At 43.3% G+C, this 12,379-nt stretch overlaps 1 pseudogene; it reads right to left on the bottom strand.

Annotated features, from left to right (window-relative positions):
- Positions 1-5,721: 5,721 nt before the first annotated feature.
- Positions 5,722-12,379, bottom strand: part of LOC109882516 (replication protein A 70 kDa DNA-binding subunit-like) — a 70,921-nt pseudogene continuing 64,263 nt past the window's right edge.

The following is a 12,379-nucleotide window of genomic DNA, read 5'->3' on the forward strand; positions in this document are numbered from 1 at the left end:
TATTTTCAATGACAGTCTAGGAACAGTGGGTTAACTGTAACAACAGATTTGTACCTTGTCAGCTTGGGGATTTGAACTTGCAACCTCTTGGTGACTAGTCCAACACTCTAACCACTAGGCTACCCTGCCGGCCAGGGTGCAATAGGAACACCACAATATTAAGCCAATGAATGGAGCAATATTTCTTCAAATCAGTCCCATATACTATGTTCTTACAGAAAATATTTAAAATTTTCTATTACAGCCGCTATTGAAGGCTTTCAAATGTTTCTCAAAGATGGCCTCTGGTGGTCAAACTAGCACTAAATAGCAACAGTGGCTGACACTTAAATAATGTGTCATAGAATTCTGAGGCACCATGCAAGCTGTGCTGCTACTTTTAAAGGGCCAACCACTGTAGTTATACATGATGTGGTTAACTGCATGGATAAAAGGCAACATTGACCTATCAAAGGCTTTCGATACATTTGATTACTCATTGCTAATTCGGAGGCTTTCCTCAATTGGCCTTGACCAGGCTGCATGTAACTGGTTAACAAAGTACTTGACCGAAAGAACTCAATGTGTATCTACTGATGATGATCAGGTTTCCTGGATATTACAAAAGGTGTCCCACAGGGGTCGAATCTAGGTCCTGTACTTTTTCCTGTTTACATTAACAATATTGGCTGTAAAATAATTGAACCTGCACTTGTATGCCAATGATAATGTTGTGTGTGCTATTGCCCCCATGACTGACCAGGCTCTATCTGAACTACAGTCTGCCTTCATTGTATTACAGTAAAACTTTCTTGAGTTAGTATTGTATTGCAGGTAAAACTAAGTACAGTGGGGCAAAAAAAGTATTTAGTCAGCCACCAATTGTGCAAGTTCTCCCACTTAAAAGATGAGAGGCCTGTAATTGTCATCATAGGTACACTTCAACTATGACAGACAAAATGAGAACAAAAATCCAGAAAATCACATTGTAGGATTTTTTATCAATTTATTTGCAAATTATGGTGGAAAATAAGTATGGTGTATGGTGTTCTTTGGATGTAACTCAACAGCTAACTAGCTAGTAGCTAGTAGTCAGCTAGCCACTACTAGCGGTCATCAGCTACCTTTAACCTGGACAACTCTCGCCAGTCTGCACAGCGTGACTCAAACCAGAGCAAATCTGACTTATTTTTCTCCATATCTAGCTAGCTGCTATATGAGTGGCCACTCCTGGCTAACGTCTCTGTCCGAAGCAAGAACCAATTAGCCTGGAGCTAGCCTTTGCTAGGGCCATCTCCCGGCTAGCCAAAGAGGTCCATCAGCCACTCCTTGGGCTAAAATACAATTTGTCTGGACCCCCGCCGATCCATAACGACTGGACTACCAACGTAATTCGCCCGAGGGGTTTTTTCAACTGGCTCCTCCGTTGTGACATCCCCTGAATGCCCATCTGCTAGCCTGCTAACTGTCTAGATTATATCGGACCGTTAGCTTAAGAGGCCCAACAGACAAATTCTTTGGCCACTATAGCTATTTTTCCAATTGGCCTGGACCCTTTTACCACAGAGCCCTGCTGATCCACGACGACTGGTCTGCCGACGTAACAGCACGAGGGAGCTACAACAGACTTCTTCTGTCACGACGTCCCTCTAAAGCCCTTCTGCTAGCTTGCTTGCCCCGGCCCGCTAGCTGCCTGAATCGCCGTGTCTCCGGCCCGCCGAGCCACTCACTGGACCCCTATGATCACTCGGCTACGCATGCCTCTCCCTAATATCAATATGCCTTGTCCATTGCTGTTCTGGTTAGTAATTATTGCTTTATTTCACTGTAAAGCCTATAGCCCTGCTCAACACGCCTTAGATAACCCTTTAGTTCCACCTCCCACATATCGTGACCTCACCTGGTTTAAATGTTTCTAGAGACAATATCTCTCTCATCGTCACTCAATGCATACGTTTACCTCCACTGTATTCACATCCTACCATACCTTTGTCTGTACATTATGCCTTGAATCTATTCTACCGTGCCCAGAAACCTGCTCCTTTAATAACTCTCTGTTCCGAACGTACTAGACGACAATGTCTTATAGCCTTTAGCCGTACCCTTATCCTACTCCTCCTCTGTTCCTCTGGTGATGTAGAGGTTAATCCAGACCCTGCAGTGCCTAGCTCCACTCCCATTCCCCAGGCGCTCTAATTTGTTGACTTCTGTAACCGTAAAAGCCTTTGTTTCATGAATGTTAACATCAGAAGCCTCCTCCCTAAGAATGTTTTATTCACTGCCTTAGCACACTAAGCCAACCCAGATGTCCACACTAAGCCAACCCGGATGTCCTAGCCGTGTCTGAATCCTGGCATAGGAAGACCACCATCAACCCTGACATTTCCATCCCTAACTATAACATTTTCTATAAGATAGAATTCCCAAAAGGGGGCAGAGTTGCAATCTACTGCACAGATCAGTTCTGTAAATTTGAGCTTCTACTTTTAAAAATCCACATTTTCAGAAACAAGTCTCTCACCGTTGCCGCTTGCTATAGACTACTCTCTGCCCCCAGCTGTGCCCTCGACACCATATGTGATTTGATTGCCCCTCATCTATCTTCAGAGCTCGTGCTGTTAGGTGACCTAAAGTGGGACATGCTTAACACGCCGGCCATCCTACAATCTAAGCTTGATGCCCTCAATCTAACACAAATTATCAAGGAACCTACCAGGTCCACCCCCAAATCTGTAAACAGAGACAATATCATCCTATCCAACATGCCCTCCAAATACACCTCTGCTGTCTTCAACCAGGATCTCAGCGATCACTGCCTCATTGCCAGCGTCCGTAATGGGTCTGTGGTCAAACAACCACACCTCATCACTGTCAAATGCTCCCAAAAACACTTCAGCGAGCAGGCCTTTCTAATCGACCTGGCCCGGGTATCCTGGAAGGATATTGACCTCATTCCGTCAGTAGAGGATGCCTGGTTATTCTTTAAAAGTGCTTCCCTCACTATCTTAAATAAGCATGCCCCATTCAAAAAATGTAGAACCAGGAACAGATATAGCCCTTGGTTCACTCCAGACCTGACTGCACTTGACCAGCACAAAAACATTCTGTGGCGTACTGCATTAGCATCAAATAGCCCTTGCGATATGCAACTTTTCAGGGAAGTTAGGAACCCATATACACAGGAAGTTGGGAAAGCAAAGGCTAGCTTTTTCAAACAGACATTTGCCTACTGCAGCACAAACTCCAAAAAGTTCTGGGACACTGATGTCCATGGAGAATAAGAGCACCTCCTCCCAGCTGCCACACATTTTTCTACGGCTGGCCATGCTTTCCACCTGGCTGCCCCTACCCCGGTCAACAGCCCTGCACCCTCCACAGCAACTTTCCCAAGCCTCCCCCACTTCTCCTTCACTCAAATCCAGATAGCTGATGTTCTGAAAATCCCTACAAATAAGCCAGGCTAGACAATCTGGACTCTCTCTTTCTAAAATTATTAGCCGAAATTGTTGCAACCCCTATTCCTAGCCTGTTCAACCTCTTTCGTATCATCTGAGGTCCCCAAGAATTGGAAAGCTGCCGTGGTTATGCCCCTCTTCAAAGGGAGAGACACTCTAGACCCAAACTGCTACAGACCTAAATCTATCCTACCTAAGGTCTTCGAAAGCCAAGTTAACAAACAGATCACTGACCATTTCAAATCCCACCATACCTTCTCCGCTATGCAATCTGGTTTACGAGCTGGTCATGGGTGCATCTCAGCCACGCTCAAGGTCCTAAACGATATCATAAACGCCATCGATAAGAGACAATACTGTGCAACTGTATTAATTTACCTGGCCAAGGCTTTCGACTCTGTCAATCACCACATTCTTTTCGGCAGACTCAACAGCCTTGGTTTCTCGCCTGGTTCACCAACTACTTCCCAGACAGAGTTCCGTGTGTCAAATCGGAGGGCCTGTTGTCCGGACCTGGCAGTTTCTATGGGGGTGCCACAGGGTTCAATACTCGGGCCGACTCTTTTCTCTGTATACATCAATGATGTCGCTCTTGCTGCTGGTGATTCTCTAATCCACCTCTACACAGATGACACCATTCTGTATACTAATGGCCCTTCTTTGGACACTGTTCACTAACCTCCAGATGAGCTTCAATGCCATACAACTCTCCATCCGTGGCCTCCATCTGCTCTTAAATGCAAGTAAAACTAAATCTATGCTCTTCAACCGATCGCTGCCCACACCTGCCTGCCTGTCCAGCATCACTACTCTGGACGGCTCGGACTTAGAATATGTGGACAACTACAAATACCTAGGTGTCTGGTTAGACTGTAAACTCTCCTTCCAAACTCACATTAAGCATCTCCAATCCAAAATTAAATCTAGAATCGGCTTCTTATTTCGCAATAAAAGCATCCTTCATTCATGCTGCCAAACATACCCTCGTAAAACTGACTATCCTACCGATCCTTGATTTTGGCGATGTCATTTACAAAATAGCCTCCAACACTCTACTCAAAATGGATGCAGTCTATCACAGTGCCATTCGTTTTGTCAGCAAAGCCCCATATACTACCCACCACTGCGAACTGTACGCTCTTGTTGGCTGGCCCTCGCTTCATATGCGTCGCCAAACCCACTGGCTCCAGGTCATATGTAAGTCTTTGCTAGGTAAATCCACGCCTTATCTCAGCTCAGTGGTCACCATAGCAACACCCTACCGTAGCACGCACTCCAGCAGGCATATTTCACTGGTCACCCCCAAAGCCAATTCCTCCTTCGGCCGCCTTTCCTTCCAGTTCTCTGCTGCCAATGACTGGAATGAACTTAAAAAATCACTGAAGCTGGAGACTCATATCTCCCTCACTAGCTTTAAGCACCAGCTGTCAGAGCAGAACACAGATCACTGCACCTGTACATAGCCAATCTGTAAATAGCCCATACAACTACCTCATCCCCATTCTGTTATTGATTTGATTTATTTTGCTCCTTTGCACCCCAGTAGCTCTACTTGTACATCTATCACTCCTGTGTTTAATTGCTATATTGTAATTATTTCGCCACTGTGGCCTATTTATTGCCTCCCTTATCCTACTTCATTTGCATACACTGTATTTATTTATTTTTAAATAAATAAAAAAATGAAAGTGTTTGTTTTTTATGAGCCTGTTTTTCTTTCTGCTTCTATTTTGTATTCATATTGATGTGTGTTTTTTTTCTGTAATTTAGGTAATTCAGGGCTCATCTGTAAAAGACTCCCTGAGAAAATAAAGGTTAAATAAATAAACAAAATAAAATATAACGTGGCATTTCCTATGGAGAATTCTAACGATGAACAATGTTTACAAGGTTTTCATACAAAAGGACTTTGTCTAAAAGAAGTGAAACTAGTTGCCAACTGGTCCTGCTTGGCGCAGTCAGTAGAGCATGGTGCTTACTGTGACAATGGTTGTGAGTTTGAATCCTGGGATCACCCATCTATAAAATGTATGGAGACTAATTCAATTTGGATAAAAGTGTCTGCTAAATGGCAGAAGTATAGTGTGACGGAGAAATCCGTCACTGGCCGCAGGCAGCATTTGGTACACTAACACACACATTCGTCGCTCCGTTATCAGATAAGTTAACAATGTGGGTTGACACACAAGTGAACGTCCCTATCTTAGTACATACATTTCACTCTTACCTCCCGTCAGTACCCGGTTATGGTATAAAGAGTATACAGACAAGTGTTCATGTTTTATTTAAGCAACGTTTATTACACTTATCAATGTTATGGATGAGCGCCTTGTTTGTTTGGTTCTGTTCCTCTCTCCATCTCTGTAGCTTCTGGGTATGCTGGGATAAGGACCCGAGCTAAGGCAATCAGGCTGACTTTGTAGTGCCTGTCCCGAATGGCTCCTAAATGTAAATGAACACATTGAAAGACACCATGTCAGTAGTAATGTGATTTTGTAAATGTTATATTGGTATATTATGTCATGAAAAACATATTGTATAGACTTTAGTATGTTTAGCTGAATGGAAAATGAAGGCCTTGAACAAGTAATTGCTTAATTCATTAGTGCTGATTATGTTCTGATGGGAGGGGCTTCCCCTACAAAAGGAGCCTCTCTTTCAGTTCAAAGGGGAGTCATTTTGGGAATTAGCTGTTGATGGGGGCAGCATTGTTTTTAAGCTGTCCCCATAATGGATACTGGCTGTTTTTGTTCAGGAATCACTATGTAAATAAACACCCTTTTCACGGAAGTACTTTTGCGGCTACGCCATCTTTTTATTTGATAGAGGTGAGGTTTTTCAGTTAGGCCTTCTGGCCTACTCTACTTGACATATAGACTATTTATTTAGTCTATAATCAAATGTAAATTAGATCAAATGGAGAAAAATAAAATAAAATATCTCCTTGTTCAGTTTCTGCAATTTTGTGGCTTAATTGTAGAGATACAGGACCAGACAGTAAAAGTATGAATGTCAGCTGGCTCTGTGTTTAGGCAGCCATTTTGTTCAGTTGAGTGTATAATTCTGGGTGTGGGGTTGAGTTTCCCCTAAACACTGATCTTAGGTCAGTTTTGAATTGTTCCCTCTAATGGTTAATGTTTAAATCCAATCACATCCGTCACATGCTCCGAATACAATAGAGTATAACCTTACGGTGAAATGCTTACTTACAAGCCCTTAACTGACAATTCAGTTTCAAGAAAGACTTAAGAAAATAATTACTAAATAAATTAAAGTAAAAATAGTCAAATAAAAATGAAAAGTAACACAATAAAAGTAATAATTCTTTAGGCGGCCATATTCCTGATGTTGCTGATGAGTCTCCTGCTGTACTCTCTGTGGTCCACTGGTTTCACCTCCATCACCATGGCCTTCACACGGGACTCATCCTGAAACACACATTATATCAGTATTTAACCCGTGTTTGGTTAGAACCCCTAGATGTAGCGAGAGTAGTGTTTACACATATCAGTATTTAACCTGTGTTTGGTTAGAACCCCTAGATGTAGCGAGAGTAGTGTTTACACATATCAGTATTTAACCTGTGTTTGGTTAGAACCCCTAGATGTAGCGAGAGTAGTGTTTACACATATCAGTATTTAACCTGTGTTTGGTTAGAACCCCTAGATGTAGCGAGAGTAGTGTTTACACATATCAGTATTTAACCTGTGTTTGGTTAGAACCCCTAGATGTAGCGAGAGTAGTGTTTACACATATCAGTATTTAACCTGTGTTTGGTTAGAACCCCTAGATGTAGCGAGAGTAGTGTTTACACATATCAGTATTTAACCTGTGTTTGGTTAGAACCCCTAGATGTAGCGAGAGTAGTGTTTACACATATCAGTATTTAACCTGTGTTTGGTTAGTGTCTTTTGGACAGACAAATCGGCCAACACTCAAGCGAGATTTGGTCCTTGGTTGCCGAGAGTATTGTTTTTTTTTTTGCCCGTTCATGATGGGAAACAAACAAAACCCAAAATTAAAGACGGCCAGCAACACATCTGACTTTTCACCTTTCAAATCAAATGATAATAACTCATTATTAACACAGTGAGTTATTCAGGAAATGGCACATTTGCAACCAGCAAGGTTGACTCCTGATTCACACTGTAACAGATGCAGGGGACGACACATAGACAACCAGCAAGACTCAGCTGGGTTGACTCCTAATTCACACAGTAACAGATGCAGGGGACGGCGCATAGACAACCAGCAAGACTCAGCTGAGTTGACTCCTGAATCACACATTAACAGATGCAGGGGACGGCGCATAGACAACCAGCAAGACTCAGCTGAGTTGACTCCTGAATCACACATTAACAGATGAAGGGGACGGCTCATAGACAACCAGCAAGACTCAGCTGAGTTGACTCCTGAATCACACATTAACAGATGCAGGGGACGGCTCATAGACAACCAGCAAGACTCAGCTGGGTTGACTCCTGAATCACACATTAACAGATGCAGGGGACGGCTCATAGACAACCAGGAAGACTCAGCTGGGTTGACTCCTGATTCACAGAGTAACAGATGCAGGGGACGGCTCATAGACAACCAGGAAGACTCAGCTGAGTTGACTCCTGAATGGTCTCTAACTTTCCCATTAACTGATGTGATTCATCATTCCATTTAATATTTCCTCTGTGAGTCTACCTGAGGAGAGAGGAGGGGGGGGGGTGAGGGGAAAACAAGACCACTTGACAGTCGATGACAACTAATTTAATATGATTTCATTATAATTGAATAACAGTGCTCTTTAAAAGGGCGGCCGGTGGATCAGAGAGAGTGCCAGCTTATTCCTTTGACGTCTCCCACACCCACATCACTATCACAATCTACTCAAATCTATTAGTCACACACACACACACACACACACACACACACACACACACACACACACACACACACACACACACACACACACACACACACACACACACACACACACACACACACACACACACACCTCAATGACAATCACTAATTTCATTCACTTCAGACACTAATTTATTCCGTTCAGAAACACACTTATTCCATTCCATCCTCAGCACTTCACACTTCAGAAACGATTTCTAAGAGGCACTTGAGTCTAAATTGGAAACTGCATTAAACGCTGTGGTGACATAACACCTTCACAAAACACCTGCCACGGTGACATAACACCTTCATAAAACACCTTCCATGGTGACATAACACCTTCATAAAACACCTGCCATGGTGACATAACACCTTTATAAAACACCTGCCATGGTGACATAACACCTTCATAAAACACCTGCCATGGTGACATAACACCTTCATAAAACACCTGCCACGGTGACATAACACCTTCATAAAACACCTTCCATGGTGACATAACACCTTCATAAAACACCTGCCATGGTGACATAACACTTTCATAAAACACCTGCCATGGTGACATAACACCTTTATAAAACACCTGCCACGGTGACATAACACCTTCATAAAACACCTGCCATGGTGACATAACACCTACATAAAACACCTGCCACGGTGACATAACACCTTCTATGGTGACATAACACCTTCATAAAACACCTGCCACGGTGACATAACACCTTCATAAAACACCTGCCATGGTGACATAACACCTTCATAAAACACCTGCCACGGTGACATAACACCTTCATAAAACACCTGCCATGGTGACATAACACCTTCATAAAACACCTGCCATGGTGACATAACACCTTCATAAAACACCTGCCATGGTGACATAACACCTTCATAAAACACCTGCCATGGTGACATAACACCTTCATAAAACACCTGCCATGGTGACATAACACCTTTATAAAACACCTGCCATGGTGACATAACACCTTTATAAACACCTGCCACGGTGACATAACACCTTCATAAAACACCTGCCATGGTGACATAACACCTACATAAAACACCTGCCACGGTGACATAACACCTTCATAAAACACCTGCCATGGTGACATAACACCTTTATAAAACACCTGCCACGGTGACATAACACCTTCATAAAACACCTGCCATGGTGACATAACACCTACATAAAACACCTGCCACGGTGACATAACACCTTCTATGGTGACATAACACCTTCATAAAACAGCTGCTAAGGTGACATAACACCTTCATAAAACACCTGCCATGGTGACATAACACCTTCATAAAACACCTGCCATGGTGACATAACACCTTCATAAAACACCTTCCATGGTGACATAACACCTTCATAAAACACCTTCTATGGTGACATAACACCTTCATAACACACCTTCCACCTTCCATGGGTCCATATGCTGCTTCTATTAAAACACTAGACCAATATGCTGATTCTATTAAAACACTAGACCAATATGCTGATTCTATTAAAACACTAGACCAATGGGTCCATATGCTGATTCTATTAAAACACTAGACCAATATGCTGATTCTATTAAAACACTAGACCAATGGGTCCATATGCTGATTCTATTAAAACACTAGACCAATATGCTGATTCTATTAAAACACTAGACCAATGGGTCCATATGCTGATTCTATTAAAATACTAGACCAATATGCTGATTCTATTAAAACACTAGACCAATATGCTGATTCTATTAAAACACTAGACCAATATGCTGCTTCTATTAAAACACTAGACCAATATGCTTTGTCTATTGAGTGTTACTGTATATTTATTAATTTATTTAACTAGGCAAGTCTGTTAAGAACAAATTCTTATTTACAATGACGGCCTACACCGGCCAAACCCCGACGCCACTTGGCCAATTGTGCCCCACCCTATGGGACTCCCAATTTCAGCCGGTTGTGATAGAGCCTGGAATCGAACCAGAGTGTCTGTAGTGACGCCTCCAGCACTGAGATGCAGTGGCTTAGACCGCAGTGCCATTTGGGGTTATATTTGAACAGCTAACAAGCCTTATATAGTCTGTCTCTTATTGTATTTGTATTTATTATGGATCCCCATTCATTCCTGCCAAGACAGCAGCTACTCTTTCTGGGGTTAATTATGGATTCCCATTCATTCCTGCCAAGACAGCAGCTACTCTTCCTGGGGTTAATTATGGATTCCCATTCATTCCTGCCAAGACAGCAGCTACTCTTCCTGGGGTTTATTATGGATCCCCATTCGTTTCTGCCAAGACAGCAGCTACTCTTCCTGGGGTTTATTATGGATCCCCATTCGTTCCTGCCAAGACAGCAGCTACTCTTTCTGGGGTTAATTATGGATTCCCATTCATTCCTGCCAAGACAGCAGCTACTCTTTCTGGGGTTAATTATGGATTCCCATTCATTCCCGCCAAGACAGCAGCTACTCTTCCTGGGGTTAATTATGGATTCCCATTCGTTCCTGCCAAGACAGCAGCTACTCGTCCTGGGGTTTATTATGGATCCCCATTTGTTCCTGCCAATACAGCAGCTACTCTTCCTGGGGTTTATTATGGATCCCCATTCGTTCCTGCCAAGACAGCAGCTACTCTTCCTGGGGTTAATTATGGATTTCCATTCGTTCCTGCCAAGACAGCAGCTACTCTTCCTGGGGTTTATTATGGATCCCCATTTGTTCCTGCCAAGACAGCAGCTACTCTTCCTGGGGTTTATTATGGATCCCCATTCGTTCCTGCCAAGACAGCAGCTACTCTTCCTGGGGTTTATTATGGATCCCCATTCGTTCCTGCCAAGACAGCAGCTACTCTTCCTGGGGTTAATTATGGATTCCCATCCGTTCCTGCCAAGACAGCTGCTACTCTTCCTGGGGTTTATTATGGATCCCCATTCGTTCCTGCCAAGACAGCAGCTACTCTTCCTGGAGTTTATTATGGATCCCCATTCGTTCCTGCCAAGACAGCAGCTACTCTTCCTGGGGTTAATTATGGATTTCCATTCGTTCCTGCCAAGACAGCAGCTACTCTTCCTGGGGTTTATTATGGATCCCCATTCGTTCCTGCCAAGACAGCAGCTACTCTTCCTGGGGTTCATTATGGATCCCCATTCGTTCCTGCCAAGACAGCAGCTACTCTTCCTGGGGTTAATTATGGATTCCCATTCGTTCCTGCCAAGACAGCAGCTACTCTTCCGGGGCTTATTATGGATCCCCATTCGTTCCTGCCAAGACAGCAGCTACTCTTCCTGGGGTTTATTATGGGATCCCCATTCGTTCCTGCCAAGACAGCAGCTACTCTTCCTGGGGTTTATTATGGATCCCCATTCGTTCCTGCCAAGACAGCAGCTACTCTTCCTGGGGTTTATTATGGATCCCCATTCGTTCCTGCCAAGACAGCAGCTACTCTTCCTGGGGTTTATTATGGATCCCCATTCGTTCCTACCAAGACAGCAGCTACTCTTCCTGGGGTTTATTATGGATCCCCATTCGTTCCTACCAAGACAGCAGCTACTCTTCCTGGGGTTTATTATGGATCCCCATTCGTTCCTGCCAAGACAGCAGCTACTCTTCCTGGGGCTTATTATGGATCCCCATTCGTTCCTGCCAACACAGCAGTTACTCTTCCTGGGGTCCAAACACTTTAAGGCACTTATGTCACACATTAAAAAAAGATACAACAGTGCATCATATAACATTATTACACCACTAGATATCTACAGTACAAGCTGTTAGCTGTTGTATTTGAAGGTGAGGTCAGTGCATTAAAGCTGGGACCGAGAGAATGAAGAATAGCTTCTATCTCAAGGCTAAACAGCAATCACTAACTCAGAGAGGCTGCTGCCTACACTGAGACCCAATGACTGGCCACTTTAACAAAATGGATCACTAGTCACTTTAAACAATGGCACTTTAATAATGTTTACATTTCTTACATTACTCATATCACATGTATATACTCTATTTTATACCATCTAGTTGCATCTTGCCTATGCCGCTTGGCCATCGCTCATCCATATAT

Source organism: Oncorhynchus kisutch, linkage group LG29 (genome assembly GCF_002021735.2).
Source record: "Oncorhynchus kisutch isolate 150728-3 linkage group LG29, Okis_V2, whole genome shotgun sequence".
Taxonomy (NCBI): Eukaryota; Metazoa; Chordata; class Actinopteri; order Salmoniformes; family Salmonidae; genus Oncorhynchus; species Oncorhynchus kisutch.